Raw genomic sequence first — 26,001 nt, 5'->3', positions numbered from 1 at the left:
GTTTACCACGCTTTTGACGAATTTTCAATTATTTTTTTTTGAAACATAAGTAAAACAACTTTAAAAAAATGATAGTGCAAAAAAAATTTTGACACCCACCCATATGGTGGTTTTACATTATAAGTCAAGTTATGTTTTTACTTTAATTGTCCAAGTGAGTGAGTGACCACGCTATGTGCTTTTAATAATTAATTTGTTGTAACTCCGAGATCCACCCAAGGTTAATATAACAGGTCGAAGGATGTTTAAATGTTTTCGATTTTGATTGTCAGGGCGAGCGCAGTGAGTGACCACGCCGGGTGTATAATATTAAAATACCACAAATTTTAATTAGCTATAACTTTAAAATAAGTCTGACAACCAAATGCAGACTTCCCCGGCGTTTTCAGATTACTTTTCTACATACGAACATTAAAACAAAAATAATTGAAAAAAAGGTTGTTCAGTAAAACAGAAATGTTCTTAACGTGCGGTAAAATATTGCGTTGTACGAAAGCGTACAACGAAAAATAAAAAAAAGGTGGGTAAGTGGATGTCGCTCTGCTGTACAGTAGGTTACAAGTGGGTCACTGTAATGGATGGTGTTAAATTTGAATTCAGTGATATCATATAATTGTATAAGAAAAATGATTCTGAGCGAAAACGGTCAGTCAGTCTATGATATTACCAAGTATATTATTTGATAATATTATTGTGAATAAAGTAATTTATGTATAACCTATTTACGTGGAACCTTGTTTTAAATTTTCAATCCTTCGATATAAAAGTTGAACATTTTATAATTTTTTAACTACAAAATAATAATTAAATTATAAATTTGATAAATTTTGTCAAAATTTGAACTTTAAATGGTTATAAAAAAATTGTGCCTATGTATTTAAATATTTTCAACTGCTATTGTAACAATATATCAGGATCCTGGAATTAAATGTTCACGCTTATTTACCCAACAAAAACAATTTTATTGATATTTATAAAAAAAAAAAAACTAAATAAATTGAAAACTGACAATGTCCGTAAACAGCTCAAAAAGTGTCAAAATATTTTCAAAATTTCATAGTATATAGAAAATGAAAATATAAACATTCAGTCGAATTTTCATGCATCTACAGTGGTTTGTTTTTGATTTACAACAAAATAAGAAAACCCCTACATGAGAAATCGGGTAAATATCCAATGTTGTAATAATATGAACTTCAAACGCTCATAAAAATTTAATTTAACTTTCTTAAAGACATTTAAAAATATATTTTTATGAATTCTCAACTCAAAATAATTTGCTAATTTTCGTGATTTTTCCGTATTTTGTCAAAATTTGAACTTCAAATGCTTATAAATAAAAACTGTGACTAAGGATTTTTCATTTTTAAGTAATCTTAAAGTAAAATCACTCATTACAAAAAAGATAGAGAACAATATTTTTGAGGAAATGACATATCGATTTCTCTAATTTTTTTTTTAAAACAATTTAAACATAATTTAAATTTACAAAATGTTTTTGTTTATTTTGAAAGTCGAATACAATAAGTCAAATAACAATAAAATATAAAATCGATATGTCATTCCCTCTAAAATATTATTCTCTATCTTTTTTGTTATAGGTGATTTTACTCTAAAATTGCTTAAAAACAGAAAAAACGATTCTGCGCTAATGCGTTTTGTCTATGTTGCGCGTGGGTCTGAGAGAGAAAACAAATAGTGCGCTGACATCCTCTTAATACAAAATCCTAACCCAACCATACTAAAATCTGATGAATAAAAAAAAACAAATTTAACCCTTTTTAAATTAGCATTTCTTCTTCCCAGAGGTCTTATATACACACAAACATTCATATTTATATATTGATTGATTAATTGTTTTTTTTTTTTTTGCTAAACTAAATAATTATAATAATTGTTTGAATGTTATTTATTTTCAGTCAGCGACTATTTCTTACTAAAAAAGGTATAGGTACTTGAAATTGACTTTCCCGCATTTTTGATATTATCCCCCAAATTCCTAAAAATGACATATTAAAAAAGAATATTTAAAAATTGTTGTATTTAAATTTTCGGAGAAGTTAAAATCAAAAAATCAAAAATGCGGGAAAGTCGATTTCAAGTAGATTTTACGGCAAATTCAAATCAGTTTTTAGAATTCTTATCGCATTATTAGATCAATTGGTATGTTTGGCAAAAAATACATCTAAAATACTATGTCGCGCGTGTGTTAGACAAAACAGAAAATTTTGGTATCGAATCCCCTTAATATAATAATATTTTATGTGTAGCAACTAGCAATCACTAATTAAGTATTGTTATTGATGATAATCCAATTGTATTAATCAATATAAAATGAAATAAAACGAGAAAATTTTAGAATGAAAAAAATGCATAATTTTTAGCAGAGCGTGGTTTCGATCCACGGACCTCTGGGTTATGGGCCCAGCACGCTTCCACTGCGCCACTCTGCTACACATGTCTGGTGGGGCGAAAACTGTTATATTTAGGCAATTAGGCATGCATTTTTTATAAAATATTCCGCTTTAATTTTCCAAAGACACATTGCATAGAATTAAATTATGTATAATGCAGTAATACCACTGAGATTTTATATACTATATATACTTTATAAAGGTGGGTAAGTGGATGTCGCTCTGCTGTTTAGTAGGTTACAAGTGGGTCACTGTAATGGATGGTGTTAAATTTGAATTCAATGATATAATATCATTGTATAAGAAAAACGATACTGAGCAAAATCGGTCAGTCAGACTATGATATTACTAAGTAGATATATTTGATGATATTAAGGTGAATAAAGTAATTTATATACAGGGTGTATCGCGGGGTTTTTTAACGATTATGGATCGATGACATGGAATTTCGTTAAAACGAAAAAAGACGTGTTTTTTTATTTTTAACAAACAATTTTTTTATAACAATTCCAAAATTTTTAAACACGCAGGTATATCAATAGCAAAATCAACTTTATTTTTCCAAATGGCAACTACTATAATATTTTGATAGTCAAATCATAAATTTTGGTTCGCTAGTTTATTAATTATGGCCCTCTAAAGTTTAGTAAAATCTGCATTAATACATTTAATTGAAATAATTGGTATAGGTTTAATTTAGAAGAGCTAAATAATTTTTTCTTATAACTACCTATTTATACACTTAAGTAGTTTAATCGGTAATCTAATGACACTCCAAAAAAAAAAAAACATAAACAAAATTATTGGCAAACATAGTTCATTATTTTAATTTTAACATACAATCATCAAAATCAATATTATTATTTTAATTTGTTATTATAGGTAATCGTAATTAATTACTTCACAGTTACTTTTCTTACAATATCATAAATTTGGATTCTTTATTAGGTGGCTAAAGTAAAAATGGTTAATTGGTAAATGGTATTCGATTGTTGACATTAATGTCTTAGGTATGTATGGGGGTTAAAAAAAAATTGTGTAATGAAAAAAGTGCTATGTTTTGTGGTGCTCTTCTCGTAATGGGATAAATTTGAAATTTGAACCATATACACCTTATATACTTATTAGTAAGCCTATATTGGTAGGTATCGCATGCAAAGTATGAATTTAGGAGTTGAAATTTATAACCCTTCTTATTTTTAGTTTTGGACATTTAAATTTTATTTCGTACTTTTCCTATCATAAATTCTTATCATACTTTTCTAACAATACCAATTATTTAGATTTTTTATTAGGCGGCTAAGGTCTAAGGTATTAGGTACCTAATGGTATTTGATTCTTGTTATAATAATATTAAAAATCTGTAATTAACTTAGATTAAAAGTATGCCTAAGTTAGGTTACAAACTAGTTAGGTTTTTAACCTATGTTGAGATTGACTATTTATCTAAATATCTTGCAAATAGTTTATTTTAAATCACGGTTATTAAATAATTCTTAAAGAATTTCAACTGCAAAATTCAACCTTTGCATGCAATAACTACCAATATAGTGAACTTATGATTCAAATTTCAAGTTATAAAAGTTAGTTATAAGAAAAATGTATTTAGCTCTTGTAAATTAAACCTATAGGTACCAATTATTTCAATTAAAAGTATTAATGCAGATCTTACTAAACTTTAGAGGGCCATAGTTAATAAACTAGCGAATCAAAATTGATGATTTAACTATCAAAATTTTCACAAAAAAAAAGCTTTACTAGAATCTATTAAAAAATATAGTAGTTGCCTTTTGTAAAAATAAAGTTGATTTTGCTATTGGTACACCTGCGTGTTTAAAAATTTTGAAATTGTTATAAAAGAATTGCCTGTTAAAAATAAAGAAATACGTCTTTTTTTGTTTTAACGAAATCCTATGCCATCGATCCATAATCGTTAAAAAAACCCCGCGTACAATGACATAAGATACACTCTGTATAACCTAATCGTATTTACGTGGAATCTTGTTTTCAATTTTCAATCCTATTGGCTAGCTATAAATGTTGAACATTTTATACATTTTTAACTACAAAATAATTAGTAAATTTTATATATGATAAATTTTGTCAAAATTTTAACTTAAAATGCTTATAAAAAAAAATTGTGCCTGTATGTATTTTTAATATTTTTCAACTTATATTGTAACAATATATCAGGAGCCTTGCATTAAATTTTCACACTTTTTTACCCTACAAATACAATTTTATTGAAAAAAAAAAAACTAAAATTGAAAACTGACAATGTCCGTAAACAGCTCAAAAAAGTCAAAATGTTATAGTGTGTATACAATGAAAATATAAACATTCAGTAAAATTTACAGTAAAAATATGAACTTCAAACGCTCATAAAAATTTTATTTTATTTGCTTGAAGACATTTTTTTTGATAAAGATAGACAAACTTATGAATAATCTTGTATTACATTTTCAAATCTTAGATTTAAAAAGAAAAACTTTTATGAACTCTCAACTCAAAATAATTTGCTAATTTTCATGATTTTTCCGTATTTTGTCAATATTTAGAACTTTAAATGCTTATTTAAAAAAACTGTGACTAAGGATTTTTAATGTTTTTCAAATGTCATTGTAACAATATAGTAGGAGCCTTGTATTAAATTTTCAAGTCTTTTTACCCAACAAATAAAGTTTTATTGATATCCATAAAAAAAAAATACTAATAAAATTGGAAACTGAAAATGTATCTATACAGTTCAAAACATATAAATATATTTTTGAATTAAAATTTTATCGTGTATAGAAAATGAAAATATAAACAACCAGTGAATATTTCTAATATTTATTTTACGTTCATTTGTTTTAAAGTTACACCAAAAACCAAAATCGATTTTGTTAAAAACCGATTTTGCATAAAAGTTCCCGTTTTCCTTAATTTTTATGTTGTTTTTCCCGGCGCGTTTGAGAATTTTAAAATTTGACCTCTCGAATGCACCAACTAGATTCACTCTCTCATCAAACAAGATACTGTTGAAGAAAATCAAAGTAGTTTTACTGCCCAAACCGTGATGACAAACACAAAAAAAAAACACACATCTTTATGAAATCAATACATTCATCGCTCCGCTCAGAATCTAAAATCAAGTAGAGATTAAAGAAAAATTAAATTAATAAGCCAATCTATATTAAAATTTTAAATATTTAGGTAGGTTTGTAGGTAACTATATTGAATACAATTTAATTTATTTCTTAATATTTATATTATAAATTTCAGACATTAACAATAATAATTTTTTTTATATTATATATTATAATGTATCCCCAAAATAAAATATTACATTTCCTAATAATATTTTGACAATAAGCAAAATGTAAATATTAATAATAACTATTATTATTAGAAGTCGATTTTACAAGGTTTACTTAATATATAGATACAATATTTAAAAGTTTATAAAATAAAAATATTTCGAATGATCAATTAATGTACGTAGTAGGTACCTACCTAATCTTTTAAAAACACTATTAATATAATATGTTATTTAAAATCGTGATATAAAACAAAATAATATTATTGTTGTTTTTTGAAAATTATTTATTATATTTTAATATTTTGTACTAAGGTATATTACATTATATTATAATCAAGATATGTGTCGTTGGTAAAATTAATTTATATCAGTATCCAACCACATATTACATTATACTGTTTTAAAAATAAATGAATAAATTTAAATTAAGAATGAAATTTGTGTCAATGCATAATAATTATTTTAAGAAATAATAAAAATTTAAAAAAAAAAATGCAAAAAATTTGTCAGAAGTGGGATTCGAACCCACGCCCTCAGATGAGGACCAGAACGCTCAAATCAAGCCTGCATTGCAGGCCAAGGTTAACCTTGAGTCTGGCGCCTTAGACCGCTCGGCCATCCTGACGATGCATGACTTCGTGCATTTGATAGTTATTTAAGTCAAATATACAATTTTTTTTTAATTAAAAATATTATTAGAATTTAGCATGGATACTTATCGATTTTACAATTCATTTTTAACATTTGATGTAATCCATCGACTGCAAATGAGCGATCGACATAAAAAAAACAATTTTACAATATTTTTAGAGCTTATGTAAATAATATTATTGCAGCTTTAAAAATGTGATGTACGTTTTAGTTCTTTTTTTGTCAAATTTACAATTTTTATTTCTATGACGTAAGTCTTAAATCGATCACAACTTACAATGCTGATATAATATTATACACCCTCAAGACCACATAGGTATTATTCTAGGTAACTACATACAACCTACATGGCTACACCTAATACCTAGGTAACAACTAACAGATAAGTCGTAAGTAGGTTCCTACTAGCCTAGCATACTACTATAGACTATATACTACTTATAGACACTAGTGATGGGCACTATCGAGTTTAAACTATCGAACTATCCGATAGTTTTAACTATCTAATTATTCGATAAGATTAGATTCGATTAGTATTTTGTCAATATTTGAACTTTAAATGCTTATAAAAATAAACTGTAACTGAGGATTTTTAATATTTGACTGAAATATAAACTGAAAATGTTCCTAAATAGTTCAAAACAAATCAAAATATTTTGAAAATTTTGTCGTTTATAGAAAATGCGAATATAAACAACCATTGAAAATTGGTTGTTGTGTATATACGAATTATATACGTTCATTTGTTTTAGAGATATGCCAAAAATCAAAATCAGTTTTGTCAAAAACCGATTTTGCGTGAAAATTCCCGTTTTTTCTTAATTTTTATGGTGTTTTTCCCGGCGTTTAATAAAACTATTGAATTTTAAAATTTGATTCAATACGACGTCTTACTGTCATCTAACATTTGACTTTTGAGAATTTAATGAACATTGATCTAGTGATAACACACCATTTTGGCGGTACAATGTTGATAACAATATAATTGTACCACAGATTATATACAATTTTATATGAGTTTTATATAATCTGTGATTGTACCATAGAATAACGTCATATTCTGTGATACTGCCATAATAAAATATAGAATTCTGTGATTAGTTGTTATCATACAATATAATAATCTAATTATCAATGGTGGTTGTTCGATATTTTAGAATATAGATAGGGTGATAATTTAATAGATAATGTCTAAATTTAGTAAAATTACTATTTTGTACATGTTTATATATCATAATATATTCAATGATTTTCTGGTGGTGCAAGTGCTGCCTTTGCACCAACCAGTTTACGCCACTGTTTAAGACGTAAGAGTGTAATACGTGTTTGTTACACATTTTATTTGTAGTTTTAACCAACTATTAACATACGTATTTATGGTGTATAATGTATTCAGTCTATACCTAATACCTATATTATACAATATACATATATTTCAAGACCCACGACGATTAATGCAATAAAAAACATCCAATTATGATAGTTGATAACTACTGACTAAAGCGAATCGTACAATTTTGTTTTAAAAAACAAATATAATTCTTTAGTGAATATTGAACATATCATACACATTAAAATAACACATTATTTCATATACGCTATGAATTTAATATTTTTCGTGACTTGAATGAGAAATCGACAGACTTCACTTTGTCAAACATCATCACACAAACTTAAAATTAATAATTATCTCATTTGTGTCATATCTTACATTAAAATTAAAAAATAGATTCAATAAATCAATAAATTATAATTATTAATTATTATAAACCAGAGTAATAACTTATTATTTAGAGAGAAATTACTTATTATATAATTTATAGACAAAAATGTTTGGCCCGTCGGGATGGTGACTGCTCTACTGTAAAGCAGAAGGTCTCTTAAGGGATGTTTAGATTTGAATCAATCATCAATAGTATAAAATCATTATATATTTATATACTATTTGTAGATTGAATTAATTTTGCGAAAAAAATTGCTGTAGATAATCTTTTAGTATTTTAATTATATAACATGAACTTCTTGAAGTGAAACTTACGTATTTGGGAGTACATAATACGTAATTTTTTATACCCATAACAGTTAAAGTGTTAAACCATATGTGACTGTGTAAACTGTAAGGTGTAAACAATATAAATGTTTTGTGCTTTTGCATATTTTATTTGGTACTTACTGACTAAAGTGAATTTTACCGTACAATTTTGTTCTAAATAAAACAATTATATTTTTTCAGTGAATATTGAACATAATATCATTGTGATTATATAACTACTAGTATTTATAATCTATGATAATATATACGCATTATATACATTATAATTTTATTTACAGCAATCCCCTATTTTAATTTATCATGGCATATTGGAGTAGGTATTGAAGTAGCAAAAAGGTGATTGGTCAGGATGATTAAAAGGGGTCTTAAGGGGTATCTGTTAGGGATGTTTAGATTTGAATTCAATAATATAAAATCATTGTATATTTGTATACGAAAAACGATTCTAAGATAAAACGGTCAGCCTAAAATACCTATGATATTAACAAGTAAATTTTATAATAATATTGTTAATAAATTAATTAGTTTTAATTGTACACATTATTACTACAGTACTTATGTTGAATTCCTTTTTCCGAAAATTACATTTTAAAATGTCATGACGGGTATACAATATAATAATATATAAGTTCAGGTACCCATGCATAATATTTTTAAATAGCAACAAAATAACTAAAACCATTATTCTTCCTTTAACTATCTGATTTCGTTAAAATTTGAACTTTAAATATCTATCATTGGTAAAAATTTGATTTTTATAACAAGATTGAACGAAAAAAATTCATAGTAGCCAGTTCCAACTCACATAACAGTATACGCAGGTCTTAAATCGCTATAAGTATTGTAAAATATGAATCACGGAGGTTGGTATACACGAAAAATGTAGTTCTGTGAAGTCCCAAAAATGTTCTTGTTAACGAATACAATGTACATGCCCGTGAAAGTTTAAGAAATCTCTGTCACCATTGGTTTACAAATTATTTATAATATACAATTATTATTATTATAATATTATACCAATACCTGTCACAATCAGGTCTTAAATTTGAAAATAAATAATTCGTGTGATTACATAATACGTATTTTTTTTATACCCATAACGATTAAGGGTCGGGCCACATAATATAGCGGTCCAGCCGCAGCAGTTCAACCACGGCATGTTGCGGTCGATTTTTCAACCGCGGCAGTTTCCGCGGCTGAACCGCGTAAGTGTGAACGCATATCAGGCGGTTTCATTTAAAATCAAACAATTTGAATTTGTTGGGCGGTTCAACCGCTATGTGTGGCCCGGCCCTAAAGTGTTAAACCATATGTGACTGTGTAAACTTTAAGGTGTAAACAATCTACAAAATATTTAAAAAAAACCTTGTTGATGTTTTTCAGATTTTTTGGTTGGAATATGAAATATTTATGAATGGATCGCGGACAATTCACTGCGGTATAATTCACCGCGCGACTATTCACCGCATGTACAATTCACCGCGGTTACAATTCATCGTGGCTATTGTAAAATGTATTAATAGGTAAATAATATAATAGTATAATTTTTCATTTAATTAAAAATTATAAATTAGTTTATGCAAATACATTTACATACTGTCCAAAAAAAAAATAATATTACAATAAATTCCTATAATTACATCAATTTAATAATCAAACATTTAACTGAAAATTATGGGCTATGCCTCTTAAGTAATCTTCTGTTATTCTATTATGATAGTCATCACACACATTTTTTAACCTTTCAGCAAAATCTTTGTATTCTCTTTTAACGACCATAGAATGCCCGGCTATAAACTGTTCAACATGGATTTTATTTAATGATTTTTTCTTTTTTAAACGCCTCAATACACTGGATGATACCGACACAATAATTCAACAATCAGTACCTAACATAGGTATGTAATCGTATAAAATGTATGCCAATCTGGTGATTTTTAAATTTAGAATGTAGGATAAGGAAATCAATTTGTATCAGTAAGATAAACTTAATGGTCCATCATATCAAAATTGCCATGTCGTAATTTAATATATAGATATCGACTGAAACAATTGGTTTAAGATACTGTGTTTAAACATTTTACATTATCTATGAAACAACTGCGATGAATATTGTACGCACGGTGAATTGTCCACGCGGTGAATTATAAATGCGGTGAAATGTTGGCGGTGAATAGTCGCGCAGTGAATTAATTGCGGTGAAATATCCGGATACCTTATGAACAATCTTTTATTAATTTTGTGACTAAAAAATAAATTTAACCATTAAAAAAATAATAAATATAGTAATGGAGATAAATGATGTACATAACATGTTGTAATACTAAGCTATAATATAGGTATAACTTATTATAGTCCGCGCAACGAAAACTGGCCGGTGACTCTATTATACATGATTCAAATATTATGTGGAAATAAAGGTAATTTACAATCTCTTCTTTTTTATTAATGAAATTTTAACATTAAATTATAATATATTGTCAATATTCAAACCTGTTATTTTTCTTAGAGTGACAAGGTAACACTAAAAACCAAAATCCATGTTTTTTTCGTAAACCAATTTTGCGTAAAAATCCGTATTTTTCCTTAAATTATTTTTGTAGAACATATTTTGCTTACACAAAAATCAAACATTTTTCATTACTATTTTCTAGAGTAGGTAGTTTATTCAACTGTTAATGGAAACACTTTGTTTGTTTTGCAGTACTTGCTCAATAACCCTTTAAATACTATAACTAGACAATATTTTATATTATTCTTTCAATTGTATTCAACTCTGTTAATATTATTGGTACAAATATGGTCAGAAATATTAATATGTTAACTGTTATTTTTATACTTAGTTGTATTAGTAAAATAATATGGGCTGAACGTGAGTACTTATATTTATATATTTTTTTTACTTTACACGATAGATCTCAGATTAATGTTTATGGAGAATTATAGGAAGAAAATACATAATTGTCACAAAACTCATAAAATTACTGTTAAAAAATGTAAATAAAATAATATACCTACTAGAATAAGATTATACAAACATACATAACAGGTATTACGGAGTTATACATGAGAGAGTGCGCGTCTGTGTGTGCGTCAGCCGGTGTAATAAATATGTATATTTATTTTCATTAATCTCATGATTTTTAATAATTTTGTTAGTTTATAGGTAAAACGGCCAAAACCGGCTTTTTGTCCGGGCGGCGAATGGATATATCCTCATGGGACACCCTCTATAAAAATATTGTATCAGAATAAGTATTATAATATTTTACTTGACAACATACAAAGATATAAGGTCAGAATAATATTATCTCTAGGCATCTCGTTCATTACAAATTTAATTTTTGAATTATTTATAAATTTTAAATTCATGCAAAATATTACAATAGCAAAATACTCATAACTTACTTTAGTATTGGAATATATGAATATCAATAAACGCGTATAAGTTTCATAGATATTAGTGTTGTATTTAAATTAAATAACTCGGGTAAATTCAATCTTATATTAAAACTAATATCACAAAATTAATTTTGCTGAACACAAACTTAAGTATCTGTGTTATATTCGTTTGAAATCAGGCTTTCCGTGTTAAGTCCTCTTCAAAGTCAACCATTTAAAAACATCATAATTATTGAACTATAACATATTTTTTTACTAATTATTAATATTATTTTGAATCAAGCGGAAGATGATTGTGTCAGTAAGTATAATTATTATATTTTACGATACAACATAATATCTATAATTACCTACACATGTTTATATACAGTGTGTTTCACTTTAATCTTAATGTGATACTGATACAGTGTATCGGAATTCAGTTGAAATATCAATAAAAAAAGGCTCCAATGAGATTTGCACTATGTTAGGTTCTTATAGTTCTTTCGTTTGGACTCCATTACTTTAGTTACACTTCAGTAAACATGTAAACATTTTTTATATATGATTAAACCATTTATTTTAATGTTTGTTACAATAAACTTAACATTATGTACTTAAATAAATATATAAATATACAACTATGAAGACTTATTGGTGTGAATTATGAAGTATAATAATTACTGTAAAAAAGTCTGTAACGTATATAGGTATAATAATGTACCTATAGCTAATTTATTAATCTGTCGGGTGGCACTACTGAGTGCCCTCCCCTATCTGTTATTCTCGACATGTAAATACTTTATCTAAATTACTTATTGTACCAAATTGTATAGATTGTAATTATATTTTAAATAAAAAAAAAAAAAAAAAAAAAAAGCTAATTTAACTTTTATAATATGTACCTACTCGTTTAATTTAACATTAAATTCATAATATTTATATATAATACCTATATCAGTTGATAATTTCATCAATATTATAATTAATGTTCGTTTTTATTTAAAATATCATTACAGAGCAAATGGTTGAACAAGGTTTAATGGAAGAAAGATATGGTAAGTATTTAATTTAGATCTTTAGATGTCAAAACTATTTTTGATAGAATATCATTGTTTATACTTAATTATATTAATATAATAAATACTTAATGGTGTTATAATATTCTTATAATATACTACATGTTTTGTGTACCTAAAATATAAATAAGATAGGTACTTTGAATATTTAAAAAACAAATGATTTCGGCACAATGCAAGTAACACGTCATGAAGTTATAGTCTAATAACTTTTATTGGCCCTATTTAATGTAGCCGTGTGTTGTGTGATTTATATTTATAATTAATGTCAACTTTAGTTTATTCTTCCTTGATTTTTTTATCAACATAGTTCACCTTTTAAAGGTCTCCACACACTGGTGCAATTGCGATGATTGTGCCTTGCAGAAATTTAACGCCACCGCCACCGCCACTGCTGCTGGGGACCTTAAGGCTTAAGGCAGCACATATTATAATATAGGTGTCATACACTCATACTTCAACTGTCCTTAAAATTCTTTGCAATCGGTGGAAGTTAATAATTTTTACAATAACCAATATACTCATTATGATTTAGTAGGGAGATATTACGATGCACAAGGTTGGTCAGATCAAGCTAAAATTTTAAGTTAGTATACAATTGTTTTTAATAATACTGTATTTAAATATTGAATCACATACATTGTGCAAACAAGATGATAAAATATTTTTTAATAACATATAGGTTATATCAGTGTCGTCGATTAGCAACTAGTATTTATTAAAGACTGGTCGACACTAAAAAATTTTTAAAAGACTACCTACTACCCCAATATCATTTATTTCATTTTAACTTTAAAGGATGACTTATCTATCACACTACCTTGTTGTTTAAAAATACATTTTATTTAAACGTACCTATATCTTGTTAAAATAATATCAATATATTATTTTGTTAGCAAACAGTTATGGTGCAGAAGGGTTTGTTCCAGCTGTCAAGGCCCTATTAGGGGGTTATCACGGGTTTTTATCCCTATGTCGTTGGCCAGTTATTTAATGCAACCCTATATTTTACAATACGTGGAATATATTTTGTGCACAGAGTGTACCAAGGCGTTATCACTGAATAGGACTATATTTGGGTAAGTCTCGAATGACACTGTTACTGTTACTGTAGATATTTGTTCTTCATATTCGTTGTGTACGCAGTTGTTTTTTGGTATCATATTTGTGATATCTCGTTGGCTGGTTTATTGGTTCACCGTTGACTTCGTTTCCTGTACCCAAGAATCACTTACGGTATTTCCCGTTGGACCTAGCTCAATGCATGGCAGATTAGTTATAGTTGACTTGTTGGGCTTTTTAAGTATTTTCTACTAGTCACCTACTAACTCATAATTGATAATATTCTAATTTCTATGATTTCCCATCACCCATCAATGATAGTTTAGGTCAATTTCAAGACTAATTTTTTATTTATAGTATTCATTTGAATATAAAATAATGAACACTGCGCAAATAAGATTTAAAAATGTATTGTTATATTTATTTATTTTATTAATTCAAACGGGCAAAACCCAGTTATAGTTTTAAATCAAACATTATAACAAAATAATTTAACAGATAGAAAGAATAAGTGAACAGGGTGAGATTAATAGATATTAAATATACAAAATAGCGAATAATGAATTAAGATTAATAATAACAGTAATTAACATAAATAAGGTTTATAATGTTGATAAATAATTCACATGTAATAATTAATATAATAATTATAAAAAAACTTGATATTTCTAAGATGTCCCATCACCCCTGAATGATAGTTTAGGTCAATTTATTTCAAGTCTAAACCCCTAATGTGGATCGACTTCTGTTGATACACATTTTTTTTATTCATAGTGTTCTATTTGAATATACAATAATGAACACTGCGCAAATAATATACACAATTATCATATCATTAAAAATGTATCGTTATATAATAATATAGTGACATTTAGATATTTTGCATCAGTGCTAATCGACATCAAATTATTATTTTAAATACGCAATTTTATAAGAAAAATTATAGATAGGTATCTACACCATAAAATATTATATTATATATTGTATTCATCAAAACCTTTAAGGAACTTAAAGAAAAGGCAAGTAATCGGTTAGAATGGAGAATTGAATATGTAAACCAACCTCAATAAAAAATTGTATTCATATTATATTTACTTGTAAAAATTGTTTAGGACATATTTTATCGGTCTCGGTCAAAAGTAAGTTGGTACATAATTGTTGTCAATTTTCTACGATAGTTGAAAATATATTTTTTCCATAAAATAAATGTTTAAATGCAAAACTTTTATATTTAATTCATGTATAATATTTATTACTTTATTCATCTAAATAAAAAAAGATTCGCTAGATAATAAAGTAACAATAAATATATACCTACCCGAAGTTAATGCGTATTATTTCAGATCATGTGCGTGCATATTTGGATATGAATGCTAAAAATGGTAATAATTATTGAACTGCAGATTCCAATACATGAATTTCACACATAATATAATATTTTATATTTAATCAAAATATTCTTAAAGTATTAATAATATTGGTTAGAAATTATATCAATATATAAAACTGATTTATGTCATGCTATTTTTATTCTTTAGGTACGTACACCCCATCTCGACATTGTGAAAGTCTTCGGATCGTTAAGTGATTAAGCTACATTTAAATAATAGGTAAACACTTTTTTTTTTATTCTATACATTTAATTTACCTCTGACAATTACACTGCAATGATTTATATTATATATATTTATCTATAAGAATAATCCTTGTTAGATAATATACTAAAAACATCGTTATTTTCTTTGAAAAAACATAATTATTCTATATTGTATAAATGTATTAAATAAAGTTTCATTATCATAGTACATACTTTTTTTATTTTCAATACGTATATGGACGTGTAATTAACATATTTGTAATACCTACATTAAATTCCACAATATTGGTCGATTAATAAATTTACATTTTATATACATTAATTTTTTGTAGAAACAACTATAGGATAGGAATATAGAACTTGGAAAAACCAGTTTGGAGCTGTAAAAATATTGGGTCAAAAGTTTTATACTACCCAGGCCGAAGTGACTCCTATAGTGGGTGACTCCATTATAATGGAAGCCATATTCGCCCACTCCCGATCAACCCAGGTTCCTAATCGATCCAACTCAGTAATTTAAAACGAAATTAAGTTCAATCCGTAATGGAAACAGATACATTTCCTCGAAGCTAACGCAAAAATATTCACTCGGTGGACTGTTTTTTTTCGGATTGCACATATTTTTCACTGTAATTTATAGGGGGGTTCGTAGGTATGCCATTTATCAGGTTTCCTGCACTTGGCAAGCCTTATTGGTGGTCAAACATATTTCCTTCCTTGAAAGAGAATTGCCTTTAAAAACTACAATGACTTTGGAACTAACAATAATAAGTATCACTGAAACACATAAATAAATACTAAGGTCTAATAATAATTACAACTGAATCGAAGAATACAATAACTAGTTCTCATACAGTGACAGCTCATACAATTCCATCGGAGTCAGGTAACACGGATAATATGAAGCTATTTAATCCACGCTAATAGACAATACCTAATAAGCTTAATCTATGCCTATAGCTAATAAGCTTAATCTATGTTTCAAATTTCAAAAGTCTACCTTAAGAGGAAACAGATATGTGAGGGTTATAAAAATCGGCTGATGCTGTGTGTGTAATGGAAACGTATACTGGTATTAATGGAAACCATGGACTATACTATCGTGCGCTCAAATATGGCGAAGAAGTGCAGCAATTGTTATAACAGGAATAAATGTTTGAATAAAAATATATATTCAAGATTATAGAGAATTACCTATACTTTGTTTAAATTAATTATTATAAATCTTATTATTATAGCATAATATTAACTTTTTATTTTTTCTTCAAAGAAGGTAGTACATAGTCAGCAAAAGGAAAAATGTTTAAATCTTTTAATCTGGTAGGTATAACCGGCAAAGAAATGGCAAACAAGGCGGTTGACCTTGCAACCAGAATCATCCCCCATCCAACAATCTCCGACCTACCGACTAATGACATCCAATCATCTGTCAAACACAATATACTCTAAATGGTAAAATTATTGGGATACTATTCCTTCCACTAATAAGCTTAAAACAATAAAGAAAAATACAAAGAAATGGATCCCACCTTACTACCTCAATAGATGACAAGAAGTTACAATCACAAGATGCAAAATCGAACACTCATTCGCAACTCACTATCTTTCCTAAGCGAAAATCCACCCACTTGCGACGAAGCAACGCTGACCTTTCAGTTCACATCATCCTAGATTGCATGAACTACCGGGACATAAGAACCAACCTAGAAATACCTCCGAATATGGAAGAACAACTCAACGCAAAAAAATTTAAAAAAACGGTTATGGCTGGTTTTGAAAATTCACGCCTAATATGATTTATTTAACGATTTTAATTGATTTTCTATTACTTGTACATCTTTAAAAGCATTATTTGTTAATTTTAATATACTTGTTTGTTTGTCAGCTATTTTTAATAAATTAGCCCTATACTATATTCTGTAGCTCCCTAATTTGCGTATTATATATCTCCCCATCCTCATCGTCCAATGTTCCAAATAAGGTTTTCTGTATGTGGCCCACTAGATTAATTAGCACCCTTTTGTATTTCTTATAATTTATATCTTCTTCATCGATTGATTGTAGCATGTTTGATCTTTTTCTGTTTATTTCTGAAAACAATGAGGCGGATGTTAACGCGAAGTTTGAGCAAGTTGTGTTTAACATTACGGGATGATCCTTTCGTAAGGTTTCGCATATTTTTACCGTCTTATCGTAAAAGTCTACAGTTTCTGTATGCCTTACATTATAATTATCTAAATTAACATATATTAATAATTTAAAATCTGAATTGGTTAATCGTATCGATTCTCGATGTATATTCCACTTTTGTACGGAATATTTTGCTATGTATATTTTCGTGCATTTGGTAGTTATTTAAGTTAAATATACAATTTTTTTTTATTAAGAATATTATTAGAGTTTAAGCATGGATACCTATCGATTTTACAGTTCATTTTTAACATTTGATGTAATCCATCGATTGCAAATGGAGGGATTGACATAAAAAAAAACAATTTTTACAATATTTTTAGAGCTTACGTAAATAATATTATTGCAGCTTTAAAAATGTGATGTTCGTATTAGTTCTTTTTGTCAAATTTACAATTTTTATTTCTATGACTTAAGTCTTAAATCGATCACAACTTACAAGGCTGATATAATATTATACACCCTCAAAACCACATAGGTATTATTCTAGGTAACTACATACAACCTACACGGTTACACCTAATATCTAGGTACCTAACAGGTAAGTCGTAAGTAGGTACCTACCCAGCACCTAAACAAATAAGTAATAACATAAATAATAATAATGAAATATTAAATAACTAAAAAAATATTATAGAAATATTGTATTACCTAATATACCTATAGGCTCGTATAAAAACGTAATCCTAAAACTACTAAATAAAAAAAAGGTATAGATACCGCTCTGCTGTAGGTACAGTAGGTTACAAGTGGTCAAGTGGGTCACTGTAATGGAAGGTGTTAAATCAAAGTTATTCAGTGATATAATGATATACTATCATTGTACCTATATGTTCTATACAAAAAAAAACGATTCTGAGTGAGACTCCTTTTTAATATAAAGGTAATTTTAAATAAATTAAGTAACACAAACGTCGTTTTAAAAACTGTTTTCAACCATTCATAGTGTCATATACAATTATATAAGAAATTATGTTTAATTGTAATATATTAGATCTAATTGTCATATGGCCCTGCAATTTAAACAATAGCAAACAAATAAGTACTATTATTTCTTATCAATTATTAATATTAATAAAAACCATAATTTATTGTTCATGCTTCATTGCATTATTGTAAAAAGCAGAGGATCCGGGACGCCCGAAAAACGTTGGTCGGTTACAGCGACACGACGGCGCTGCACGTGTACCTGCTACGGTGTATGGGTGGCAGACGGTGAACGGCACAATGTTGGAAATGATCGCCGGTGGCACGGTGGACGTGCGGCGGCCCTGGCGACCAGCCGATCGGACCGGGTCCGGTATACGAACTGAGTCCGTTCGCTGCCGACGGCCCATGGATGGCTGTCGCTGCGGTCCAAGGTAGCGGGCGGCAACCTGACGCTAGTCGAGAACTCGATGCGCACGTCGTGCGGCTTCTGCGGGGTGACGATAAGATCGTGTTCCAGTAGGATGTGCACGTCCAACCGTACTCGTTGGAACGAAGCCTCGATCACATGAAGCTGGCTGGCGCCGTGTTCGGTTTGTTCAGAGTGGAGAAGCAGCCCACGGGCAGCTGTAACGACGTACCATCATCGGACGACCACCTGACCAGGGCTGGTTTCGGTGGTTTGCGGCCACCGTACCGTTTCCCGTGTTCCGCGTCGATGGCCGGTGCATACTAGTTGCCTCCCAAAATATACGAATTGCCTCCCATCCTTATCGTAAATAAAAAGGTTAATATACACTAGTTGCCTCCGATGACCAGGTAGTTCATAATTATATACGAAGTTGCCTCCCAAGAATTTTCACACTAGTTGTCTCCCGTACAGAATTAAGTAGTGGTTCATAAACTTCACTAAAAAAAATCAACATAAATAGATAAATTTATAAAATTAACATAATTAATAAATATTTTTTAAATTTTAGTTATATTATATAGGTACAAAAAAAAATAATAATATAAACAACAATAATAATATAAAAGTAATATTAATTGATAATTTTATATTATATTATATTATATGTATACATTGTAAATTACTAAGTCATTAGGTTCTTAAAAATATATAGTTCAGTTAAAAAAAATAAGTCTTAGGTATAATATACGACATTTATATACAAATAACACAACTATAAAAATGATAGATCAATTAGCCAATAAGTCAAAAAAATAGGTAAAATACAAAAAATTATTTATGACATTGCTTAGGCTTATATTTTTTAGCCAATATTTGTAGGTACTCAAAATTTGATATTTTTTTTCATTCAATTTTTTTATTTGTGTATCAATGAAAACTATTTTGTTTCTAATTTGTAATCGACCATGTAGCTTAGGCTTATTAGAACTTTGTATTAAAATTACAGTCTCAGTCTGAATTAGTTTTAAAACTTCGATCAATTTATATATATTAGGATGCGGAGACTCAAAATAGCTATTAAATTTGCTATGGAAAGATTCACATGCATTGGTTGTACGCTAAATGCTTGAACTTTTTTCTGCCCATATATGAGGTGGAAACATTGAATCCTCTGATATATATGTATCTACTAAATAGTCCGAAAATTGAGTTATTTTATCATCTAAAGGCTGTATGGCTGCAAGTTCCATTGAAAACATATCTCCGACTTCCACTGGGTTCAAAAATGATAGGCCAAATATGCACGTTAAATATTCTCTAATCGAATCGTCATTACAGTATTGCGAAGCTAATCCAAGTGACTGAATTTTACGCCACCAAGCTTGGCCAACATGAAATCGACATCCTCTTATAGAAATAATTGGCCAAACACATGTTATAGAATTGTGTATGGCTTTTTCAAAATCAATATAAATTATGTTTGGCTTAAAATGACTATCTATTTTTAAACACAACGTATTTAATACATGAAACATACCAGTATATGTTTGTTCACTTTTATCTTTTAACAAAAAAAAAGCAAGAGGTATGTAATAGTTATTTATTAATCCATGAATAGTAAATAATTGACTGAAATATTTGGTGCAATATTATACTAATTTCTTGTCTTTTGAGTACTTGTTCAGATAATAGTACATGATTATTATGGTTCAACTTACTTTCGTTAAATATTACTTCGTCATTTTCTACTTTTAAAAATGCTGTACATATTTTTGTTGTACAGTTCCACCGTTGTTTGTCGAAGGCTAACTTCTTTTGAATACTAAATTTAAAACCTTTAATTATTTTAACACGTTTTCCCTTTTCACTAATCATGTTCCGCACTTCACGTTGATCCATTCTAAAAATTACGTACAACTCGTACAACGAGAACGAGTGTTGGAAATCTACTAAACGTTACTCGATCAAGTATATTATATACTATAGTCTGACTCTGGTCTAGTTTGCATTATATCTTATCATTACACAAAAGAGTATATTATCTTAATGTTTAGTCGTTAGATATAATCGTATCAAATATCAAACATAACAAAAGTTATAAATTACGACTTATGTTTGTGAATGTTTAGCACCACTTGTATGTTTATTACCTGGCTATTAGAACGTTACTAGTACTAGACCCTTTTCGTTTACGATAAAATTTAGGGTACGTCGGGAGGCAATTCGTATAAAAATCATTGACCTTTTTGACTTTGGGAAGCAACTAGTGTGCGTCCTCGATGGCATATGTCACTGCAGTTTCGTCAACGACCCGCTGCCGCTGAACACCGATGCCACCGTGGTGGGACCGACGTGGTTTGACGACGCCACCGGATCATCGACTACGTTGACAACGTCTACAATACGGACGCGCGGAATTGTAATTGATCGCTTGCAACGCTTGAGACGCTTGACCAGCAGCTTAGTCTGAAGAACACGGATGAACTGCGGTCGGTCGCCGCCGACGGCCCACGGGACGGGCTTATCATACAAGTATTGTCGTATTGAATTATATACAACTATATACATATATAAAAATATAGAATATTATACGTAATTATTTATTATTACTAATTATTCATTTAATAGTCTGAATACTCGAATGCATTGAACTTCACAGTGATTATTATTTATTAGTTATTCCTATAGAAAATTTGAACATCTGGTGCCTAGCTGCAGCTTTTAGTAGGTATACCTAGCAATTTATTTGCTGATTTTCAGGTGAAACACTGCTATTCTATCTGCGGACGTCAAAAAGACCAAAGTAAAACGATTACTGACGTTTAACAACAATTTAAAAACTCATATTTTGCTTTTAAGCACTAATATGATTAGAGAATATACAAAAAAAATGTGATTAAATCGATTGAACCTAGAAATCGGTGAGATTCCGTGTATAATGCATAATATCGTATATTTGTATCAATCGCAAACGGTATGGTATGGACTATGGACAACGAATGTCATCTGCAAGACGAAATCGAAAAAAAAAAACAGACACAGAATGTCATTGGCAAACCGCCATTCTGAATTCTTTGTGCAGCTAAACTGTCAAGATGTCAAATAATAAATTAATCGGAGAACACTTTATTTGTATGCCAATTGCCAACTACTATACAATGACAACAAATTTTATTAGTTGCATGTGTGAGTTGGTGAGTTCAATCCATATAAGGTATGTATTCTATTTGCGTCACATAGTTTTTAACAATTCCATTACTGACAACAATTTAGTCCGTAATTTTAATTATATTATATTTACATTATAATACCGATAAATAAACATAATATAAACAATTTTAAACCTTAATTAATTTGTACTAATAGATAATATTATTATATACTATTATTGAAATATATGTAACAATTGCACAAACTAATTCTATTTTATGAAACACATTTTAATTTAAACATTATTTTTCTATTGTTATAAAAAAAAGGCATTTGCCTTCAAATTCGAACCCTAGTCATTAGGTATAGGTACATCACCTACCTTTAGGTTAGTGGCGTAATTGTGGGGTATCATTGGTAAAGGTATCATTTTGTCCTCCCATCCACCAGAACTGCAAATTGTTGATAATAGAGTAATTACTAATTAATTAACTCTTTTGTAGGTACCTACTTAATATTATTTATAAATTTGAGTACCTTACATTAAGTTACCCATACCCACAGACTACAATTTGTTTCTAAACCATAAAATTAGTTTAAAACAATATTAGCTCAGGGTTATGATTTCGGTTAGTAAATTATTTCCCCCCATACTTTTTTACCCAGTTACGACACTGCTGTAGCACTATAGGCTATTATATCTTGAGTGAAAAATACATAATTCTACTTAAGAAATCAGAAATTCGGAAATCTGTATGTTATTATTGAACGTTTTAAAGAATTTATGTCCTCTTTAAATTCATGAGAAACTATTTGATACTCGCATTAAGGGCAGTCAAATATGATATAAACTATGATTTATGAGTTATAATACATTTATATGAGTGTATAAACAATTAGGTATAGTTATTATATTATGCAAGTTTCTACGCAACAGTCAACAAGTACATTTAGAATAATAAAATTCTTCACAATTATATGATGGGATAACCATGAATAAACGTATTGTTTTCTAATGTCTTTTTTAGGATTTGGCACAACAACAAATATCTAGTGAATACAGTGATCGAATTAGAACGTATTGTCAGCAATATGGACAAGAAATCCCAGTTTTTATAATTTTAACGAATGTTTTTTTAACATATATTTAAAAAAAGTCAATTCTTATGCCAATTCAATAGAATATTTTAACAGTAAAATCGAGTCAAAAGGACGAATAAAAATAGTCTTATCATTTATCGGGTGAAAGATATATTTTAACAACAAACCTTGACCAGTGTTCAGTATATATGAAGATATTTCTGAAAGAAATACGATTTCATCAACCCACAAGTTCTTTGACATATTTTAGTAATGAGCAAGCGAAACAATAAAACATTGGTAAATGGTTTTTATACACTATAACACGTGTATACAAGTCACAAGACCTTCATAATGTATTATTCATTAATAAATTAAAAAATAAAACCTGTAAACAAAACTACGGGGACATAATTACATGTCGTCTAATAGAGGCACCAGACAAGTGACTACATACATCAAAACATAATGATGAATTTATAATTTTGCTCATTTATATTAATAATAATAATTTAGGTACTTTATAAAAGAATGTTTGCCATAATGTGAAAAAAACTATTTTGAATTAACTTTGCCCATAATATAACATTGGTAATACTACTGAGAATACTAATTGATTGATGCAATTTGAGTTAACCTAAACGGTTTTGTTTATGTTTGCTTGGTTTTAACCAAAGCTAGATTTAATCATCACAATTACAAGAAAATAACCTATAATTTATTTTTTTGGCATAATGAAAGTTTTTTAGTCTGAATACAAATAGTAGGTTCCTACCTAATAATTTATAATCTAATTTTATAATAAATTACCTTTAAATTATTCCTTTGAATAAAATTAGAAATTTAAATTTAAATGCTAATAATAATTTATATGATGGTATATATTATATTGCACAGTAAAATACTTAAATAACGATCGAAGATGACAATTTATTGAAAATGTTTTACCATGCTTTTTTTACTATACATTTCTTTGTTAATTTGCTCGAATAAATCATTATTTGTTCCATGTCAAAGGCAACTTTTAAAATTAACTATTCGGATACGAGTAAATATACGACAAAATAGACAGATTATTAGAGTATTAGCTCCTCCACGTCGTAGGTGTTCACTTTTGCCGTTTGGACTTCCTTAATCCTTCTAAATCAACCAATGGACTGAACTACTGAAGGATAGTTGGTTTTTTTTATTTATTCCATTTACTATTTATTATAATTTTTAGAATACAATGATTCAAGTTTATTATGAAAATTAAAAACACGTCTAGTAATAATATAATAATCTGGGGGACGGAGTGGCTGAGCGGACTAAAGCGTCGGTTGTGACGCACACCGGCACTGGTTCAAACCTCGGTCCACGGGTGGCATTTTTCTTCGGGCAAGTCACGGTGTCCGGAGAACAAGTGCCGTCATCCCCCACCCGGGCATGGCTATGGTAGATACCTACGGGTGCCCACTTGAAAAATCTGCCAAAAACTACACACACGTGTTTACACCCACTATTCCCTCTCCCACAGTTTAAAAACCACTCAATGGCCTAAGTTGCCGCGGGTTAACTAATAAAAAAAAAAAATAATATAATAATATATTTGTCTGAATCCCAAAAATAATCAACTAACATATTATACTATAAAATTATTCAGTTGTTTTAAGTTATATAGGTAAAGTTAATAATAACTATAAAAGTCTAAAACAGTACGTATTTCTAAATAGTCGAACAATCTAGGGTTCCTTATGTGTATTATGTTCATATAAAAACATGCCAACATGTATGCTATTATGTATATTGTATAATATTATTATGTTGATATAAGTATAATATAATTAATACCCATTTGTTTTAATAATTATACTACTTTATTACGAGTTACGACATTAATTATTATTCATAAACAATTTATTGTTGTAATATTACACAAATAGTTGTGCATTTTAATGTACTATGACGATTTATGGACTAAGCTTGTGCGTAACTAACTCAGTTCAGGATTATTAATGTATGCTGCAGGAGACTAAAATAAATAGAACTAAAACCATATCGACTAGATATATGACAAAAAAAAATCATTATCGTCAACTGCAATAGAAGCATATCTATAGTGAAAACAACGAAGGTAAAATAACTGACCATAAAATGTTATTATTATTACACAAAAGTCGAGAGGACATCGTACTCGTACACATATAGGTAATAATATAGTAATCTACCTTCATTATATCACATATTATACCTAATATTATGCTTACCTACAATCTACATGCAAATATTTCACTGCATCTGTAGCGTAAAATTTCCGTCACGGTCGTCCAGAGCCAAATAAACCATCCCCTTGTTGGCCACCAATTGATGTCGATTTATTATTTCTCGGGAATACATTTCTGTCTGTATGCTACTACCGCCGCCACCGGCACGTCACACCGGTTTGGATTTAGTCCAAAAGCATGATACAATTACATACCTTTTTCTAGTTTTTTTAGTCGGCACGTGCTTACACCAACGCTAACAGCAGCATCACATTCCAACGCAATGTCCGGAAACGCTTTTACACCGTTAAAAACAAAATTATATGCCCAACATTTTTCAATATTCGGAGTAGTGGTATAAGAAATTTAGACTTAAGAGTTGAGTTGAATTAATATATTTGTTTCCAATGGAAACTTTCCATACCACTTAACTTGACTATAGCTAACAATCTTAATACGGC

The 26,001-nt window shown here is 28.6% G+C and overlaps 2 non-coding genes and 1 pseudogene across 2 annotated transcripts; 1 reads left to right on the top strand and 2 right to left on the bottom strand.

The window, feature by feature from the left end:
- Positions 1 to 2,381: 2,381 nt before the first annotated feature.
- On the bottom strand, positions 2,382 to 2,453 carry Trnam-cau (transfer RNA methionine (anticodon CAU)). The gene has a single exon. It is a non-coding gene; the product is annotated as a tRNA-Met (tRNA).
- A 3,766-nt stretch (positions 2,454 to 6,219) lies between these two features.
- On the bottom strand, positions 6,220 to 6,340 carry Trnal-caa (transfer RNA leucine (anticodon CAA)). The gene is made up of 2 exons: positions 6,303 to 6,340; positions 6,220 to 6,265 (listed from the first exon to the last, which is right to left on the bottom strand). It is a non-coding gene; the product is annotated as a tRNA-Leu (tRNA).
- Positions 6,341 to 17,637: 11,297 nt separating this feature from the next.
- LOC132943610 (putative carboxypeptidase RC0549) lies at positions 17,638 to 21,494 on the top strand (annotated as a pseudogene).
- The last annotated feature ends 4,507 nt before the right edge of the window (positions 21,495 to 26,001 follow it).

Source organism: Metopolophium dirhodum, chromosome 4 (assembly GCF_019925205.1).
Source record: "Metopolophium dirhodum isolate CAU chromosome 4, ASM1992520v1, whole genome shotgun sequence".
Classification (NCBI taxonomy): domain Eukaryota; kingdom Metazoa; phylum Arthropoda; class Insecta; order Hemiptera; family Aphididae; genus Metopolophium; species Metopolophium dirhodum.
The sequence above is the reverse complement of the archived record's forward strand: the minus strand, read 5'-3'. Positions and strand labels throughout refer to the sequence as shown.